Genomic DNA, 21,838 nt, shown 5'->3' on the forward strand with positions numbered 1-21,838 from the left:
ACACCGGGTCTCCCAGATCATAGACGACTGCAGTGCTAACAGTGGAGCAGAGGACAACAACTGAGATAGCGATGTAACCAACCTGTGCGAAAACAAATAATTTTTTTAAGCATTTGAATGAAACAAATATTCGTAAAAAAAAAACAAAAAAACACTATTTGTGCTTCACCAAATAATGTATTTGTATTTGGGCATTCCCCTACTTATTACATTATGCACAAAAAGTAATTTCATTATTGGTTTAGAAGTTTTATTACGTTATTGGCTGCTACAAACACCAAGAGGGTTCATCCATAACTTGTCCCTGGTGTGTCTGATGAACTGTAGTTCACATAGCCAGCATCTTTCTCCAAACACACTGTGGTTCCCGTGTGGGCCACAGCACAGGCCAACACTAAATGATTATTATTTGTTTACTGGACCAAGTTTAGATGATTGAGCTTCAGGTTTGCAGTGTAGAGCTTTGGAGGAGTTTATAAGGGATCATTTGTCACTTTTTGCAGAATTCCTCTTCCAGGGAAGTTGGTCTAAAAAGCTCAGCTCTGTTCTGAATCCATAATTTTACTTTTGCTGCAGGTGGCCCTTTTTATAGAAAGACTGTACGGCCAGAGAAAGATGATGTTGCTGTTCAACTGCTATGCAAGGAGCAGTTTGTACAGACTGTAGTTGGTGGCAGCTAACCAAAAAAACAACAAGAACTGTGGCTTTTTTTTTTAGCAGCAGGAGGTTCTTTACTTCACTTTTCTTTATTATGAACCATTTAGCTTGACTTTAAAAGCACTAATTACATCATATTCAAAGTAAAGATGCCATACAGGAATATGAACAAAAAGAAAGGCTTGCTGAGGTTAGATTCTCCGTTCTCAGTGATGCAGCGCCTCCTGCTGGTCCTTGCCTTACACAAATCTGTTGTCACTCTCAGCGGTACCAGTGATTTTATTTTTTTGTTTGTTTTATAGGGAGGAAGATGATGATAACTAAGAAAATAAGAAACAAGTCTATTTGAAAATGCAATAGATATTGTATATTTACAAAAGAGATCACATTTCTCCTATTTTAGCTTTGCCACATTGGCTTCCTGTAAAATCTAGAATAGAATTTAAAATCCTTCTCCTAACTTACAAAGCCCTTAATGGTCAGGCACCATCATATCTTGAAGAGCTCATAGTACCGTATTATCCCACTAGAACACTGTGCTCCCAGAATGCAGGCTTACTGGTGGTTCCTACAGTCTTTAAAAGTAAAATGGGAGGCAGCTATCAGGCTCCTCTCCTGTGGAACCATCTTCCAGATTCGGTCCGGGGTGCAGACACCCTCTCTACGTTTAAGAGTAGGCTTAAAACTTTTTGATAAAGCTTATAGTTAGGGCCGACCAGGCTCAAATTGGATCAGCCCTTAGTTATGCTGCTATAGGCCTAGACTGCTGGGGGACTTCCCATGATGCACTAAGCTCCTCTCTCCTCCTCCTCCTCTCCATCTGTATGCATTCATGTAACATAAATGCATGTCACTAACTTTGCTTCTTCCCCGGAGTTTTTTGTGCTTTCTCATCTCGCAGGAAACCCTGGGATGTAGGGAAGTCTTTGCGGTCCTTCGCAGTCCTGTTGGCATCCGTCCCTGGCTATTGCTACTTATTGTTATTGTTATGATTGTTGTTATTCTGTCGTCGTCCCCCCCTTCTCAACCCAACTGGTCAAAGCAGATGGCCGCCCGCCAAGGGCCGGGTTCTGCTTGAGGTTTCTTCCCATTAAAGGGGAGTTTTTTCTTACCGCTGTCGCCAAGTGCTTACTCATGGGGGAATTGTTGGGTCTCTGTAAATTAAAGAGTACGGTCTTGCTCTATGTGAAAAGTGCCCTGAGATGACTTTTGTTGTGATTTGGTGCTATATAAATAAAAATTGATTGATTGATTGATTAAGGAATATAGTAATCATAGTTATTGATCTATTTAGCTTGTAATATAGGAAAGAGAAATGATTAAGAGTTATAACAATGTTCCAGTCGGTGAGCTTTGGTCTGATAGAGCAGACTCGCTGTAGCACTTCTCTGGATGTTTGGCCATAAGGGTGAATGAGCTGGATGGATGGATGTGAGGTTTTGTCAGCGAGCCAACACTTTTGGGGATCCTGTTTGTAAAAATTGGCAGGAAAGTAGTGAAGGTGGGTTGGGGAGGTGGAAGATGGAGACAACACAAGAAAAACAACAACAAATGTAACTACACTTCCTGTCCTGGATGTATGCTTCAGTCAGATTATTATTTTGTACTTTTTATTTTGGCATGAGGACATATTTTCTAAAAAAAGTTTACTTTCACTACTTCGTAAGGTCATGGAGCCAGCAGCCAGTATAGCGGACCAGCAACAGAGATGAAAGCTGTCATTGTGAGCCCATAAAGTGTCCCCAGGTCTCAACCACAATCCAGAACCCCTGTGTCGCGTGTGTCCTTCTTTCCACACGCCACCCCCATCTCACACTGATAAACACAACGCAGAGTCCCCGGGTGTGTCGAGAGGCTACGGCACGTTCGGGTTACATTAATCAACCATGTTTTTATCATTTGAAATAATTTTCTAATAAATATGGTCCTGTGGGGAAAAAGGGTACCTGATGCCCGGTTGCTTTGTTGTCTCTTCCTGCTTTTTTTTCTACTTTAATGAGTACATATGATTTGCAGTGGAGGAAAAAACCCTCAGATCCTTTACAAAAGTAAAAGTGACAGTAGCACAGTGCAAAAGTACTTTCAGTTGAGTAAAAGTCAACAAAGTTTGAGTAAAATGTACATGAATACTCTGAATAATGGTCATTTCAGATTGTGCTAATATGAAAGTACCATGTACATGTACTCTAGTTCAGTTTAAACTTAATCTAAACTTCGTATTTCATAAGTTTGATATGTAAAGGACGTGTTAATAATTTTTCAAGTCTATGAACTTTGACATGTTTTTCTTGCTGTAATCTTTCCTCCTGTTCATATTGACCTGTAGTGATTTCTGTACCTTTTCATGTAGGTATCGCCCTGTGTTCGTAAACATAATGCCCTATTTTGATAGTTAAGCCCTTATTCCTGTCTTTTAGAGTGTATTTTAATATTAATAACTACTTCCTCCCTTACTTTTGTGGCTTTCTTAGAGTTAGGTTTATATTTAACAATAATCACAGAACACTATGTCCCCATAAATTAACTCAAAATTTATTAACTAAAGTGGAAAATAGTAATTTCAAATGAAAATTAAAGCTGCAAGCAGCATTGAGCAGGCCCTCGCGCCTTTGCGTACGTCGGGCCATGGCGCAGCCAAAGGGCTTCTGTCACGGGCACGTAGATGTCTCCAGACCTGAGCTGACAGGTCTGACTTTACAAAATGTAAAGTTCTGTGCGACTGGAGCATGTACAATAAAGTTATAGCAATTTCCTCTGTCATGGAGAAACATCAAATCTCAACGGTGTAAGTCTGTCTTGCTCACCCCTACAATGCAAGACCTACAGTTATTGTAAAAGAAATGATAATAACCCGAAACTTCATACAAAGTTTGTATATAATGTACTGTAAGTATATGGACCTTGCCGCTATATCCTATAAAACTGAGCTACATTCAACTGTCACACCCATCCCTCGCTATTTAAACCTTTCGAGTTATTACAAAGTTTTTAATAACTTTTGTTCAGCACAGTGTCATATGTCATGTATTCAAGTTTGGAGCTGATACAATTAACGCCCTAGGAGGAGATAGCGTTTATTTGGGGTGTTAAATTGGCACAAAGTCATACATTCATGGGTGAATTGTGGACTTCCTGCTGGATTTAGGTCAGGGGTGTCAGCATATGATTTGTAGGTCTTGATGAGATGAATAATTGAGTTTTTGTTCGATCTCTCTACGACATTCCTATGGGCCGTGGCTGCCATTTTAGTGACATAGGTGGCGCTATAAAGCACATTTTGGCACTTTAGGGGATAATTTTTACATTTTATCAAATTTTTTACCAGACCTGATGTACGTGCCAAATTTGGTGAGTTTCTGAACATGTTTAGGGGGTCAAATTAAGGGTTGAAGTGGTGGAATAATAAAGACGAAACAAACAAACAAACACACAAAATACAATAGGGTCTTCGCGGCTCAGGCCCTAATTAAAGCTGCAAGCAGCGATGAACGGGCCCTCGCGCTTCCATGCACGTCGGGCCACAACGCAATCAAAGGTCTTCTGTCACGGGCATGTAGATGTCTTCAGACCTGGGCTGTTTTTGGACAGTGCAAGAAGGAGATAAACATCACTTCCTTTGTCCACTGTTTTGCCTGCTGCTGGGGCTGCTTCGCTGAAATTTTGTAGGGGGCACTATTCAGCCAGTTTGCATCACTGATGGAATATTGTCATGTAGACGTGTTCAAGCCGGGATTCTTATCAAACATGTAAAGTTTGGTGCAGACTGGAGCATGTACAATAAAGTTATAGCAACTTCCTCTGTCATGGCGAAGCATCAAATCTCAATGGTGCGAGGATGAGAATTTTCTGCAGGGTGAGACATGTCCCCCTTGTAATTCCCTCGAAGCACAGGCAAACACAAGTGGCTTTCTTGCAACTGGTTTATTTGTAGCTTTCTCTCCAAATCCACCGTGAAAACTACAGACACATACACACACGGTATAAAGACAAAGTTAGCGAAAATAAAAGCCTTTACAGCATGTGGGAAACAGCTCGTCAAAGTAAAATAAAGACAAAAAATGAATTACCTCGTTGGCTGCATTCTGCAAATAAGGGAATTATCCTTGGTCCTTGAAGGGTCCTTAAACATTTCACAACCACTTAAATAGGTTGATATTTAGCATGTATCTTAGCTGGAGCACATGTACATCTTTACCTGCTCATTTCTCCCTTCTCCCGTACGTCAGAACAGCGCAACTGGCTTTTCTAAATAAAAGTGGCTGTTTCACAATAAAAGCTATCTTCTTAAAATAATACAAAACATCAAAGATAACTGAAATATATTGTAAATGACTCAAATGTATTCTAAAGGACAATATTGACATTACAAATTACAAACAACAGTTACAAAAATTATGCAAGTTTTGGGCCCATTCACTTGAATTTCAATTATTAAACAAAACTCTTGATGAGTTTGTGTGTAAAACAAATTCATTTCCTAATTTTCATCAAGTTTATGTTTAGAAAAGTAAAAACTTTTAACCCACATGACCTGGTCAAAGTTTGATTGAAATGTGTACTGTCAGGTGTGTAGAGACAATAAGTAACTGCAGCTGGACACAGAAAAATACTCATATATTTGAATGGAGAGTGTGAGTGAACCGCTAGGTGCTTGGGCCCTGATAAAGTAAAAACTGTAGTACAGAGCTACAAATTTTAGTTTTGATTTTATTTTTCTGCAGCACTTTATCACTAAACTGTCACTCTACACTCAATGAGCTCCATTCAACCCCCACACCCATCCCCTCCTCCTATTCTCTCTCTCTCTCCCTCTCAGTTGGAGAGGAGAATGCCACTCTTCTTGTGAAATATCCTCATAAATCCAATGACTTTGGCCAAATCCTACATTAAAAATCACATTTTTTTGTAGGAAATGTCATCGCGAATCTATTGATACAGGTTTCAAAGTGGTCAGACTTATACTTTAGACGGTCAGAGTCTGCTCTCCCCCTCACCTGTTGCTGTGGGAATTATCCAATCATTCAGTCTCACTCTCTGCTCTGCCACATCCCTCATTAGTTCAACCATTTTCACCTGGCACTCCCACCTGCTCATCATCGCCAATTAAGCCAGTATATAAACTGCCTCGGCCCACTCCCTCTTTGTCAGATTATCTATGCTACGTCATCTTGCCTTCATCTCTGGACTGCCTTCCTGGTTCCTGATCAGCTTGTCTCCGACCATCACTCCTTGTCTCTGCCCCGGTAAACCCACCAGCCCTCTGTCCCTGACTCTAAGTTCTGCCTGCCTGTTCCCTGGTCTTTGTCTGCCTTGGGAGTGGAAGATCGGGGTTCAATTCCCGGTGGAGCCATACTCATCAGAACTGTGTTTCTCTGACCGTGCTACTATTGCCTTGACATAGTTTGGAATAAAGATTGTAAAATTTATACTGTGTCATTTGTGCTGCTATTGGGTCCATTCTATACCTGTTACATCGACATCAGAACCATTTGTTTGACACAAAGTCCATGCCTAGAGATTGCCTCCCCAATGGTTTACATTGTAAGGTGTGATGTGGCACTACAACTTTCAGGGCTTACAATATCTAAACTGTTTGAGTTATTACTTAAGTTTTTAACAACTTTTGTTCAGCACAGTGTCATAAGTCATGTATTCAAGTTTGAAGCCAATACCATTAACGCCCTAGGAGGAGATAGCGTTTATTCAAGGTCCAAAATTGGCACAAAGTCATAATTTCATGGGTGAATTGTGGACTTCCTGTTGGATTTAGGTCAGGGGTGTCAGCATATGATTTGTAGGTCTTGATGAGACGAATAATTGAGTTTTGGTTCGATCTCTCTATGACATTCCTACAGGCCGTGGCAGCCATATTAGATACATAGGTAGCGCTATAGAGCACTTTGTGGCACTTTGGAGGATAATTTTTACATTTTATCAAATTTTTCACCAGACCTGATGTGCGTGCCAAATTTGGTGAGTTTTTCAGCATGTTTAGGGGGTCAAATTAAGGGTTGAAGTGGCGTAATAATAAAGAAAGAATAAAAAGAAGAAGAAAGAAAAAAACACATGAAATACAACAGGGTCTTCGCCTTTCACTAAAAAGTGAAAAGTACTAAAGGTAAATTTAAATGTGTCTAAACAATCAGTGATTCATGGTAAAATGTTGTTTCAGGAAGAGAGGAGAGTTTGCTCACTGCAGCTGCTTCCACTGTCACCACTGTTTTTATTTTAAATGACTGGACAAGAATTTATTTACAGTGATTTGATTACAGTGTTTTCTTTTGATCGCTGTTCTCCAGGAGCAGGAAAATCAATAGCTGCTGGAGTAACAACTGCTGTTCTCCTGTCTATCATCATCCTCTCTGTCTTCCTGTGGATGAGGTAAGCACTTCTGTTTCACTGAATCATTGATCAAAATTCAGTCATTTGTGTTTTTAATGAATTCTCCTAACCAGGAAAAAGAGAGCCTCCAATCAATGGTCTGAGGCTGAGGAGAGACCAGACAACAGAGAGAGGGTGAGGAGGGAGAGTTATACTATTCTATCCTGGTTCCACACTTCCACAGTCACTATCTTAAAGTGCAACTAGAAAACTCATCTGACTGTCCAGCACTTCATGTTGTTTCTTAACCATCCTTCTTCACACAAACCAACACTTTCCTCATTTCTATCACCCTCCAGACACAGCCGGAGGAGCAAGTTAACCCTCTGTACGACAGCGTGCACTTCTACAACAACCATGCAGATCCTCTCTACGCCAACATCAGATCAGCTCAGCCCCACAGACACATGGAGGAACAAGAGGTTGTCCAGTACGCTGCTGTCACATTTATCAGAGCCGGTACTGCCCCGAGGTGAGCAGCTCTTCACACAGGAACATAGTAGCAACACTTTTATTTCAGTTTTTCATTTCTTACATTTGCCTGTTACATCTTTATTATGACTGTTTGTATAATTTAATACCATATTTTCACAATCACCTGATTCAAATTTTTATTTCCCTCTCAGAACCAGAGGTCAGGAAACTGAGGAAGATCCAGCTGCACTGTACAGCACAGTCAACAAAAGCAGGTCACCATTGAATTTTAAAATATAGATCTCAGGGCTGACTTCTTCAAGAATGCATCATAGACGACTATTGAGAGCATTTAGAGCATGCTCTCTTTTCCAAGGCCACCCTGAATACAGAACACACAGAAAAATAAAAACAAAGTTTACTGTGTACAAATTCACAGTAACAAACAACAAGATTTACAGCGAACAAACAGAGACAATATTCAAAGACATTCAATCAGAGACATCAACATCATTCATAAAAAACACACACATTCACTCGGTACTTAATCTTCCAACAGATGTTTGAAATGAGTTTAAGGAATCAGCTCTTCCATTTAAACACACTGTTGTCAGTTGTTCCACTTGTGTGGAGCGAAATATATAAAAGCCAGTTTTCCAATTTCAGTATTAACATGATGTTCTTCAAGAATCAAATAGTCATGGGATCTAGTTTAATGAGAAAGTGATCTGTAATTGAGATAACAAGAGATGTATGTAGGAAGTTTGGCCAGTAGTGCTTTGTAAATAAATAGAATACAGTGTTGTTCCTTTCTCACAGCCAATGATAAAAACAGATAAAAATGTTGATTGAACAGTTTGTTTTCTACAGTTGTGGGTAAAACAAATCTTATTTCTGCAAAAGAATGCTAGTTTTGCTTTTAGTGATGTTTTTAGTTCATTAATGTGCTTTTTGAAGCAGTTTATCATCAATCCAGAACCCAAGATATTTGTAAGAGGAAACTCTTAATTTCATTAAGGATCCTTCTCAACAGTAGTAAACTGTTGGGATGTATCATCAGTGCTAGACAGCCTCACCATATTTATTGTGTCTTTACTCTCACATGTATGCAAACCTTACAGGCTCTATAAAGATGTAAATAGTGAAGATGATCCTGGTGACTTCTACAAAACCAGCTTGCAGTATTTGTGTGACTGGAGTCACCGGAGTCATGTTATGGCGCTGTGGATACTTGCCAGTGTGATATTTATTAACACTGGGTTGGAGGAAATATACTAAAGATTTAGATTACTTTGTGAACCCATCCAACTTATCAATTAATCGAGACCATAATCAACAGACTACTCAATGAAAATAATTGTTCGCTGCAGCACTAATGTGATCTATTGTCAATGAAAATATTGGTTATAGCCACTGTAAAGCTCACTTGATCATGTTGCTATAGAGAGTAAGTCTTTACTGTTCATGGATCTGTTTTGTATGGAGCCTCCAAACTCCTGAAAGCTTTTTGCTTATGAAAATAGAAAAAAAGGGCGATTTCACTGCTTTTTTCCCATCCAGACCACATCAGACCAGGTCCAGATCAAAAACCACTATACTTAGACCTGTCAAATCTGAATAATAGTCATCTGGTACAGATTTGGCAATGGCAGTTTTTGATTTGGACCTGATCTAATGCGGTGTGGATGGGTGAAAAGCAGGAAAATCTCCCTTTCATCAGTTTTCACAAATACAATAAAGGATTCACAAGTCTGAAAGTGGGTTTAAACAGCATTAAGACTTTTTGCTACGATGTCTAAGATTCTTCCACAAACAAGACAGTTTGTATTGAAGAAGACCTCAATTGTCATGTGAGCTGTTTATCACCTTTTCGGTCCATTTAAACTGTTTGGGGTCACTCAGGGAAGCAGAATGTGTGGCAGTTTACTGAGTATGAAGCCTTTTTTTGCTTTTGCTTAAGAAATTAGCTGTTTGTTTTGGTGATAACTCTCACTCCCTCCATGCTGTTTACTCGTTACATTGGCTGGACTAAGCAAGCGTCTTATGTTTGTGTCAGAGCTGGAACTGTCATAGGTAACTTTTGCAGTACTATAGGAGAGACAGTATGTTGGGCTGGTAGTTTACTCTTTTCCCAATGAGGGAAGGAGGGTCAGGGAGTCAAGGCTTAAGAGTCACAGTTCGCTATTAAAGGTAATGGTTGGAAAAGGTCGGACTTTGCTTTTCATTTTCTCCAATACTACCTACTTTTGGTGTTAATATAATAAAATATGGTTGTTTATGGTGGATGGAGGGTCATGCATTTTCCCCCAGTCACTCAGGGAAGCTCAAGGAAAAATATTTGTAGCTCTATATTTGAGCCATCCCCCTCCCTCTGATAAATGTACAGTCCCTACACAGTCAATGATTAATGGTAAAATGTTGTTTCAGGGTTGTGATTCAGTATCTCTGATGTTTCACTGTCCTCTAGTGGTGAAGCTTCAGTGTTGCAGATTCAGGCTTCATCACTGATGATGTGCTCTGTGTTACAGTCAGAATGATTGTGAATGAGTGAGTTTCCAACTGCAGATGTAAAACATTTTGTCATCTGATTTACACATAGATTTCTGTATCATGTTTTGATGTACTTTGCTTTTTACTTGTTTCTTAATATTTACAATAAACATTGTGCTCAGCATGTGACTTCTTACATCCCATACTGATGCAGTACATCTCTTTGAACTCATGGTGGTGTATTCAGTGTCTTAACATGCACTAGAAGTGTGAAGAGATGCATCAAACCAAATGTCACACATCCGTCACGTGTCATGTTTTTCTTTAGACACTGAACTGTCACACACTTAAAAAGAGTAAGTGTAAGATAATAAAAATGTCTCATTATTTCTCTTCTCTCTTTATTTAACAGGTCAAAACACTGGTCTGTTATTCTCTCTAATATAGATTATATTAAGTCTTTTGAAAACAGTAAAACTTGGTGTGAACTTATGTGTTTATTGTCATTTGGCTCCTCATGAATATTCATAATACTAAGAAACAGGAAGGAAATCAAGTAATTTAACATCCTGATATCTGACTTCTGCTCACAGATCACAGAGGACGAGCATCTTAACAGACAACGTCCTTCTCTGTTGTAAGTAGAATAGTTTACTGATATGATTATTACATGTTGTTTACATTATTTGATGTATTTTATTGTCTCTGAAGCCTCACAGAGAGATGAGAGGAGCAGCTATGAGTTTAACAGCAGCAGCGAGTGGATTTGTTGTCTTCCTTCTCTCTGTGTCAGGTACTGTATATCTACATTTACATTGTAGGACATTTAGCTCACTTATTCAGAGCTGCATGGAGTCATTTTAAGAAAGTAAATATAAAATATCCCAGATCAGCACTTTTCTACGTTTGATGTATGTGTGATGCAGTATGATGAATAACTTTTAAACACCAAACATTCACTTCTGTTTATTCCTGTGTAAACTATAGCTGTTGAATGAAGGCAAAATGGTAAAAATAACATCAATATTTACTGCTGAACACTTTAATAATATTATATTAAGATGTTCAGCTGTGTCTGTGTCATGAGTGGTGGGGGTGTCTAGCTAATAAGGTTTGTCCACCCTCCCTCCATGGATTGTAAGAATCATATATTTTTATACATGCATATGCATATATACATAGTTCTATGATGGTACAGCAATGCACTGAGAATTTCATCTCGTCATGATATTTTAAACATGTTTGATAATTTCTGCACTCTGTACTGTAGAGCTGGACAACTGTTTTAGCTGTTACAGTTATAACAGTTGCCCCTCCTGTGAAAACTTATTGTCACCTATTTTATTTTAGCTGCTTTCAAAAGTTTCCGTCATGTCATGTTCTGCATTTCTCTGTGGTTTTCACACTTAACTCAACAGGAACTTGACCAAAGAACTAACAGAGAGGAAACTAACCAAGACAACCACAGACTCTCTAATGCTTCATTTTCTTTTTCTCATCCTGTTCAGTAAAACTGCATTAATGTTCACAGGTTCAATACATTCTTGTTCCTTCACTGCACCTTCAGACGATGTTCTGTCTCAGTGCACAGAGAGATTAACTGTAAACAGCATCTAAAACTGTTTCTTTGTGCTGTAAATTCAAAGAAAACAGTTTGTCTTTGGACTTTTATATTCCTGTGTTCACCCAGGCTTCATTCAGAAATAAAAGTCAAAGTAAAAAGATAATTTAACAAGACAACATTATAAAGTTAATTATAAAGAAAATGAACATAAGGGAAAATAATGTGAATGATGAATATAAGATGTGTAAGAGACACATTTCAGGTGTTCAGTTTTAACTTTTTTAAAACTACAACAAACAAGCAGAACAACAGTAAAAACTTGCAGAATGAATGGACTAAAGCTGAAACACTCAGCAGTAACAAATGATAAAATATGATAAACAACTGATAAAATACTGTATTCCAGTTCAGTTCTAGTTAGATTGATGCATGATGAGGAGCTTTGAATGAGAATGACTGCAGATAAAATCATATTGATGTCATGATCCACTTTGTCTTATTCACTGATTCTTAACTTGTTATGAATGTGATTGTGGTTTCTGATGTGCTCTGTGTTACAGTGGTACAGGGTCAGAATGGCTGGAGAGTGACTTACACTTCTACTCAGATCTGTGCCTTAAAAGGATCAACAGTGAACATAATCTGCACCTACAGATACCCATCCAGAATAAATGGCCGTGATACTGAAGTTGAGAAAACATTCTGGTTCACTAAAATGAAAGACGCTAAATATGTGGATCTGAGAACAGACTCAGAGTATGCAGGTCGTGTTCAGTATCACTGTGATAAGAACGACTGCACTCTGAGAATCACAGACCTGAGAGAGAGCGACTCAGCTGAGTACAAGTTTATGTTCATAACAAACCAACCAGGAGGAAGATTTACTGGTTCAACTGGAGTCACTTTGACTGTTACAGGTAACATTTTCATTGGAAGACTTAATGTAATTTCAAATGGTTAATATCTTGGAAATGTCACTGGTTGACCAAGAGAAAGTGGGTCAAATTACCAATAAATTAAGTAATTCAAGGCAAAGGATCTGTTTGGTTTGGATACTGCTCTTATCAAAACACACAGCTCCACCCTGATCAAACCTAGAACACATCTGATAAACCTCCATCAGAACTGGTAAATTCCCACAAAGCTGGAAAACAGCAATCATCACACCAATTTTTAAGGCTGAAGCACCAAGTAGGCAATCATAGACCAATTTCAATTCTACCCGTTTTCTCAAAGGTCCTGGAAGAGAGATATTAACAAACGAAATGAAAAGTGTATCAGTGGCTCAAAAACAATCATCTAACCATGAATCTTAAAAAGACTGTGTCAATGTGTTTTTCCATGAGAAGGAAAGCAAAAGATAAGTTTACAATCAAAATAGATCAAAAAGAAATAAAGGAAGTCAGTGCTTTCACATTTTTAGGTGCCATTTTAGATTCCCAACTCAAATTTAATAAACATGTTAAAGGACAGTAAAGACAAATCTGAACTGTTTTAGAATGATAAGACATTACATTCCCCTTAAGGCAGCTCAACTGTTTATGCGTACCATGATATTTTCACATTTATCCTATTGTGTTACTGTATGGAGCCAGACGTCACTGTCAGCTGTCAAACCTGTTACATCACTTTACAAACAAGCACTGAAAATAATGGATCAAAAACAAATGAAATGGCACCACTGTATAATTCTGAAAAAGTACAAGTTGCTTAGTTATTACAACTTTGTCAAGTTTTCTTTTAATAAACTAACTTTTAAATGTGTGAATAATCTCTCCCCAGCTGTACTTTGTCCATATGTAACAACAACAAACACCAATAGATTTGCTACTACAGGATCAGTAAATGTCAGCTGCAGGGTGGCACAGAGCAAATCTACTTTCAGTCAGTCATCTTTTGCAGTAAAAGGGAAACATTTTTGGACTGTCCTACCAACAGAAATAAAAACACAAACTGATCTGAAAACATTGAATGAAAAGCTGAAACAGTGGCTGAAACAAAACCAAACCTGCGATCATTGATCAGTGATCATGCACTTGTGCACACACACGTGCACATGGACATGTAAACACAGATAGAGGAACAGATACATACAGATAAACAAACATACATACATACTCATAAAGACTATGCATGTATGTACATGATCACACACACCTATAAACATTATGCACATAAACACATCATTGCCATGAATTAAGGAAGATACACACAAGCACACACACACAACACATGTAAATCGATTGTATTGTGATGTAAATACTGTTGTTATTGAGAATGTTACTATTTATTATGAACTCTATTTAACTAATGTATTTATGGTAATGATATGTTATGACTATTATGAGGTAGAAAAGCCTAACCAGGGACTTGGCTAGAAATCCTACATGCAATACATCTGTTTCATGTTATTTCAACCTGTTACAATGTTTTGTTGCATCGTCCCTGACAAATAAACTGATAAATAAATAAATAAAATAAAACTGAAAGTTTGTGTGTATCTGAACATAAATTATATTTTTGTTCTTTCTTCATATATACAGATCTCCAGGTGCAGGTGAGCCGATCAATATTCTATCCTACCCGGAGAGAGCTGACGTGTCACAGCAGTTGTCGTCTACCTGATCGTTCTTCCTTCATCTGGTACAAGAATGGACAGAAAATTCAGGATGTAACATCTTCTACTTATAAAAAGTACTTTTCTCCTGCAGACAGCTATTCCTGTGCTGTAAAAGGATTTGAGCATCATCCTGCTCCTTCAGTGTGTGAGTTTACACCACTAACAAAACCACATCTAGCGGTTAAACTATTGTACTACGCCTTGTATGTACATGTTTCTGGGGCAGCATGTGATACAAACATTGCATAGAAGTGGATCAAAACCAAACCACAGTCCCATGAGACTTTGGACATGCTGTACTCTTATATCTTATTCACTGTGTTGACTGCAAAATAAATGTAAATTAAGAACTTACATTTAAAGAGTTAATTCACTCAAAATACAAAAAACATATTTTCTGACTTGCTCCTTTTTTAACCATGTGAATAGTTACAGTTTCATTTGCCCAAATTTTGAGATATCAGTCCTGGAAAAGTCTGCTGCCATTCCAATACAATGAAAGTGAATTAAACATTGTTTATACTGCTTAAAGCTTTGAAAACTTATATTTAAAAAACTATGGATATTTGTGTCTTACCAGAAACAGCATCTCTGTTACTTTGGATAAACTACAGACTTTGCTGTGGATATTTTTTACTACTTCTTGAGTAGAAAGTAGTTGCAATGGAAATTGTTGACAGATATGTCTGTGGATTAGTCATAGTAACCAAAAGTGTTTTTTCAAACATAATTTTTATGCATGAACTAAATTCTGTTTACCTTTATTGTGTTGAAGTGGCAGCGTCTCAAAACCTGAAAAATTAAACCACAGATATCTTCATGGATAAACACCACAAATAAAGGAGAAAATGTGTTTTTTGTGATTTGGGTGAAGCAGCATTAAGATTTCCTGTTGAGCCTTGTATAGGATTATTACTATAACAATAGGTACAATAGTACTATAATAATAGTGCTGTTTTAAATTAATTTGATCTTTCAGGTATCTTTCCTCAATCCTGCCACAGAGTGACTTACACTGACAGAAGCATCTGTGCCTCCAGAGGCTCATCAGTGGACATTTCCTGCTTATACAGCAGTTATGAATTTATCACATCAACATTCTGGTTCAGTCCTGAACGTAGTCATCAGTGGCAGAATACCTCACAGCCTGAGGGCCTTAGTGAAGACTCCCAGTATGCAGGTCGTGTTCAGCTCCTTAAAACAGAGGGAGGACGCTCCACTCTGAGAATCTCTGACCTGAGAGAGAGCGATTCAGCCCAGTATCACTTCACATTCAAAACACAAAGCTTTGAATGGAGGAGTAGTTTACCTGGAACAACTCTGACTGTCACAGGTACTGATGAAAACAAACTGATGACTAGTGAAAGTGGTGAATAGTTATTGTTGAAGAGTTTTACATAAAATTGATTGGATTCTATTGAGTACTTTCCCCCATTTACACTTTTGATCGGATGATCCCAAATTATTTCACCCACAAGAACTACAAAGGTTATTTTGACTGTATGTGTGTATTTTACTGGTGACAAATGACATTTTTGATCCTTCCTCACATATCCAGCTCTCCAGGTACAGGTGATCACAATAACAGTCCATCAGTCTTATACCGAGGCAGAGCTGAAATGTCTCAGCAGCTGCAGTCCAGCAGGTCGTATTTCTTACGTCTGGTTCAAGAACGGACAGAAAGTTATGAAGGAGGAAACTTCTCTTTATTCAGGGCAGTTTAATCCTGGTGACAACGTCTCCTGTGCTTTGAAAGGACATGAGGATTACCACTCTCCTTCAGTGTGTGAGTTTACCTAAATATGTCACTAACACAATGTCAAAATGTATCCAAGGTAACAGACAGTTGATTTTAATATGAGCAGCAACAAGAGAATCAACTTTCACTCCTCACTTTGTGTCTAACATTTGCTTCTTACATTGTGTCAGTTATTCAACTGTTGACCAGCTATGTTTTCTCCTCCAGATGCTCCAAAGCTTCCCTCTGTGTCAGTGAGTCCCTCTGGTGAGATAGTGGAGGGCAGTTCAGTGACTCTGACCTGTAGCAGTGATGCTAACATAGCAGCTAAATACACCTGGTACAAGAAGAATGTAAATCCAGACCTTCAACCTCTCAGTAAAGAACCACAGCTTGTCTTCAGCTCCATCCAGTCCTCTGACTCTGGAGAGTATTACTGTACAGCTGAGAACCAGCTGGGGAAGAGGACATCTGAATACATCTTTATTGATGTCAAATGTGAGTGAAACAGCTTATTTAAAAAGAAACATACAGCTGATGGACTTGTCAACCTTGTTAAGTAGAGATTTGTCTGATCATGTCTGCTTTCTTCAGCTCTGCCTGCTTCACGTTCAGTCTGCTGCTGTAGTTCACTGAGCAGCTCCAATACAACATGTTGTACTAATGCAACCCTTCCTCATTTTATACTTCATTCATTTTGATATGTCTCCTCCAGATGCTCCAAAGCTTCCCTCTGTGTCAGTGAGTCCCTCTGGTGAGATAGTGGAGGGCAGTTCAGTGAATCTGACCTGTAGCAGTGATGCTAACCCAGCAGCTAATTATACCTGGTACAAAGAGAACCAGACACTGTCTCAAGAACCAGGGGGAAGTTATCATTTCACCTCCATCAGCTCTGAGGATAGAGGGATCTACTACTGCAAGTCTGAGAATCAATATGGACAGTTTAACTCTACAGCTCTATTTATAGATGTCCAGTGTAAGTCACACAAGTCTGTTCTATTTTTCATGATGCAAAAATCCTTCAAATCATAAACATTAATGAAATCTGCCTCTATACTACAAATATTGTCCTCCAGATGCTCCAAAGCTTCCCTCTGTGTCAGTGAGTCACTCTGGTGAGATAGTGGAGGGCAGTTCAGTGAATCTGACCTGTAGCAGTGATGCTAACCCAGCAGCTAATTATACCTGGTACAAGGAGAATGAAGACTCACCAAAAGCATCAGGACAGATCTTCACCATCACTGCTGTCAGACCTGAATACAGTGGGAATTATTGCTGTGAAGCCCAGAACAGAAGAGGACGTCATAACTCCACCTTATATCTGACTGTTGTGGCAGGTAAGTTTTTCCATTCAGCTACACACACACTGCACTAGGACTCATTACACATCTGATGTGATTCAGGGGGGAGGGGGGATTTCATTAACCTCCATCTGTACCAAACCCTTGTTGTGAAAGTCAACAGTCTGGTGAGAAGAATGAATGTGGGAAAGCTGATATCAAGATCCAGAAACAAACCTGCTGCTGCAGTATGGAGTGCAGTCATCAGTGTTTAAGAGCTATTTGTTCCCTCTTGAGTTCTGTCTGTATTGTTGGGATCAGGTTCAGCATATCTAATGTTGTCAAAGGCTTCTGTCCTGTTAATTATACTGGAGAACAGAATATCAAGGTGGAGCCCATGCAGGTCTGGAAAATATCTGTTTCTTGTGAAGTTGTGACCTCCTGTGTGACTCTTGTTCACCTGAGAGTGACACAGTCCAGATGGTGATTAGCAGCTCCAAGTTTGAGACAAATGTTTTGTCCTGGAAGAAGGTGGATTGTTCAGTCTAGGTGGGCAGACAGCTGCCCCAAGTGGATTACTTCAGACCTAAGAGTCATATTCATAAGAGACAGACACTGCTGACTGGAGGAATCAGCTCAATTCAAATCATGGTGAAGAGACATCTGAGCAAGAGAAAACTCTGAATTTTCTTGTCAATGTGTTTCTTATTCACAAGTTATATTTCCAAGGATTATGTGACCTCTGATTAGGCTGAAGTGATGCAGGCTTTTTATATTTAACTATTGGAGAGAGAGAGCTGTGTTCATGAATACAAGCAGCCAAGGTGAGATTTCTTCACACTACGCTGCCTCACTCTATGAGTGTCATGGTGGGTGAGTAGAGCAGGTGGACCCAAACGCAAGAGACAGCAGGCACGATTTGATGCAGAATATTTAATGGATTGATTCAAAAGTCACAGGAAACACAAGAACATAGGAGCACTGACCATTACCACAGGAACAAACGCAGGACATACATGCAGTACAAATGCAGACAACTCGCTAACGACCGAACTGAAAACTGGACTATAAATACACAGGGTGTGATTGCAAACTAAACACAGGTGAGGGAAACAAGACACAGGTGAGACACATGAGGTAATCAAACATAGGAAGTAAAGGTGACAAGACACAAGGAGAAAACATTTCAAAATAAAACAAGAGCTAAATTGCTAAATTAATCAAAGCGGTGACACAGCACATGGGCAGACTGGGAGCTGATAAACCAGGGAAGACACTAGGAGCAAGGCTGGGCTAACAAGGGTGATGCAGGGCAGGTGAGAGGAGGTGCACATAAACACAGGAGGAACACACAAGGGAAACAGAGAAAACGAGGAGAACAAAAACAAAGTCCAGGCAGGATGTGACAATGAGACCAAGAGTCTAAATATTGAGCTGTTGCATTGTTTCATTTAGAGGAGGAAGTTGAGATGTGACCAAGAGTATTCAGACACAACAGACTAAGAGAAGGTCTCAGGACAAACCGTGGACACACTGGAGGAGTTAAATCTCCAGCTGGTCTGGGAGAAGTTGGAGATTCCACTGAAAGACTGTTTTTACATTTCATTTGTCTCTTTTTAGAGAGCTATAATTCTACTCTCACAAGAAAACACATTAACTTGTAAGAATGATGTGATTAACTATATCTTTACAACAGCACCCTCTACTGGGCCAGTTGCCATTTGTCGCTCAGTCAGCAAAGCATCACACACCAGCAGCTGTGCTGAGGAAGCTGCAGGAAGAGAGGAGAGTTTGCTCACTGCAGCTGCTTCCACTGTCACCACTGTTTTTATTTTAAATGACTCTGGACAAGAATTTATTTTACACTGATTTGATTTAAACATGTTTTTGCACATTTGTTACAGATGGAAGTAAAGTCTGTAAAGCACAGTACTGGAACACCAAGACATTTAGTTAAGCTCTATAGGAGTGTGACCTCCATTGTCAGTACAGTTAGTTACAGTTTAAGTGACTCAGAAACAGTGTCCACTTACAATCCAGCTGTCATAATCCAGATGTTTACACTCATCTGATACACTCATCATAGTTGTTAGCGTGCGCTCACAGCAATGAGCAACAGAGCTTTGAGGACACTTCATTTCTCCTCTTAGATTCCATAGTAGAGCTAGATGGATAAATCTGCAAGTCTGAGGTTTTGGATGATGTTAGTTTAAATATCAGTATATGACTAATGATCAATACATCATAATCATGTCTGTGTCAGCCTATAAAAACAGTTTCAGTTGAGCTATACTACATAAAGCAGGCCTACGAGCTGCCAGATAGTCCAGCTGTATCGAGCTGGAAACAAACCAAAACCATAATACTGTATGTACACCTTATTATTATTATTATTATTATTGTTGTTGTTGTTGTTGTTGTTGTTGTTGTCAAGTAGGTTTGCACATACAAGGAATTTGTCTTGGTGTTGTGGTGCGTAACAATCAAACTATACAAGTTAAGAGAGAATACAAGCACCACAAGTCAAGTAATCATAAATGATTTACAATAAAAACTATATAAAATATATTCTAAACTGATAAGAGTTTAAAAGTTTAAAATGAAGAGAATTGAATATACATATATTGACTGAAACATTGGAGCCAAACATGCTGTAATACCCTGATTAACTGTCAGTGTTTTCTTTTGATCGCTGTTCTCCAGGAGCAGGAAAATCAATAGCTGCTGGAGTAACAACTGCTGTTCTCCTGCCTATCATCATCCTCTCTGTCTTCCTGTGGATGAGGTAAGCACTTCTGTTTCACTAAATCATTGATCAAAATTCAGTCATTTGTGTTTTTAATTAATTCTTCTAACCAGGAAAAAGAGAGCCTCCAATCAATGGTCTGAGGCTGAGGAGAGACCAGACAACAGAGAGAGGGTGAGGAGGGAGAGTTATACTATTCTATCCTGGTTCCACACTTCCACAGTCACTATCTTAAAGTGCAACTAGAAAACTCATCTGACTGTCAAGCACTTCATGTTGTTTCTTAACAATCCTTCATCACACAATCCAACACTTTCCTCATTTCTATCACCCTCCAGACACAGCCGGAGGAGCAAGTTAACCCTCTGTACGACAGCGTGCACTTCTCCAACAACCAGGCAGATCCTCTCTACTCCAACATCAGATCAGCTCAGCCCCACAGACACATGGAGGAACAAGAGGTTGTCCAGTACGCTGCTGTCACATTTAACAGAGCCGGTACTGCCCCGAGGTGAGCAGCTCTTTGCACAGGAACATAGTAGCAACACTTTTATTTCAGTTTTTCATTTCTTACATTTGCCTGTTACATCTTTATTATGACTGTTTGTATAATTTAATACCATATCTTCACAATCACCTGATTCATTTTTTTTATTTCCCTCCCAGAACCAGAGGTCAGGAAACTGAGGAAGATCCAGCTGCAGCACAGTCAACAAAAGCAGGTCACCATTGAATTTTAAAATATAGATCTCAGGGCTGACTTCTCCAAGAATGCATCATAGACGACTATTGAGAGCATTTAGAGCATGCTCTCTTTTCCAAGGCCACCCTGAATACAGAACACACAGAAAAATAAAAACAAAGTTTACGGTGTACAAATTTACAATTAAGATTTACAGCGAACAAACAGAGACAATATTCAAAGACATTCAATCAGAGACATCAACATCATTCATAAAAAACACACACATTCACACTGTACTAAATCTTCCAACAGATGTTTGAAATGAGTTTAAGGAATCAGCTCTTCCATTTTAACACACTGTTGTCAGTTGTTCCACTTGTGTGGAGCAAAATATTTAAAAGCCAGTTTTCCAATTTCAGTATTAACATGATGTTCTTCAAGAATCAAATAGTCATGGAATCTAGTTTAATGAGAAAGTGATCTGTAATTGAGATAACAAGAGATGTATGTAGGAAGTTTGGCCAGTAGTGCTTTGTAAATAAATAGAATACAGTGTTGTTCCTTTCTCACAGCCAATGATTGCCACCCAACGTTCTGATATAATATACAATGATGTGTTCTAAAGCTATCTCCAGTTATGAATCTAAGAGCTGAATGATATACTGAATCAAGAGATTTAAGAGTAGCAGCAGAAGTGTGTGTATAAATTGTATCTTCATAGTCCATAACAGATAAAAATAATGACTGAACAATTTGTTTTCAGCAGTTGTGGGTAAAACAAGTCTTATTTCTGCAAAAGAATGCTAGTTTTGCTTTTTGTGATTTTGTTAGTTTATTAATGTGCTTTTTGAAGCAGTTTATCATCAATCCAGAACCCAAGATATTTGTAAGAAGAAACTCTTAATTTCAGAACATGCTTTCACTAATCTACTTGTAATTTCAAACTGCTGCCACTAGATGTGAGTAAAGAGTTATATTTTATTGATAACAGATCATTTCCACTGTCCTTTCTGTATTTACAGTATATCTTCCAGTTTCATTATAACAACCTGTTTTATTGTCAGTATTCTAACATTCATCTTGTGAATTATTTCTCCTGCCTTACTGTAACATTACAATTGTCTATGTTGCTGCTTTCTTTATACATATTATTACAGCCAGTTTTTGTTCTATATCATAATCTCAATACCATGTAATCACATTTGTCCTTGTTCTGTGATGTTTTGTCTTCAATAAAAATGTTGTAATTGGAGAAATGAGTCA

The 21,838-nt window shown here is 38.6% G+C and overlaps 2 long non-coding RNA genes across 2 annotated transcripts; both read left to right on the forward strand.

The window, feature by feature from the left end:
- The first annotated feature begins 10,687 nt into the window (after positions 1-10,687).
- On the forward strand, positions 10,688-12,180 carry LOC122973589. The gene is made up of 2 exons (XR_006400092.1): positions 10,688-10,735; positions 12,067-12,180. It is a non-coding gene; the product is annotated as an uncharacterized LOC122973589 (long non-coding RNA).
- Positions 12,181-14,184: 2,004 nt separating this feature from the next.
- On the forward strand, positions 14,185-16,124 carry LOC122973570. The gene is made up of 3 exons (XR_006400086.1): positions 14,185-14,271; positions 15,106-15,912; positions 16,093-16,124. It is a non-coding gene; the product is annotated as an uncharacterized LOC122973570 (long non-coding RNA).
- The last annotated feature ends 5,714 nt before the right edge of the window (positions 16,125-21,838 follow it).

The sequence above is a fragment of the Thunnus albacares genome, chromosome 3 (genome assembly GCF_914725855.1).
Source record: "Thunnus albacares chromosome 3, fThuAlb1.1, whole genome shotgun sequence".
NCBI lineage: Eukaryota > Metazoa > Chordata > Actinopteri > Scombriformes > Scombridae > Thunnus > Thunnus albacares.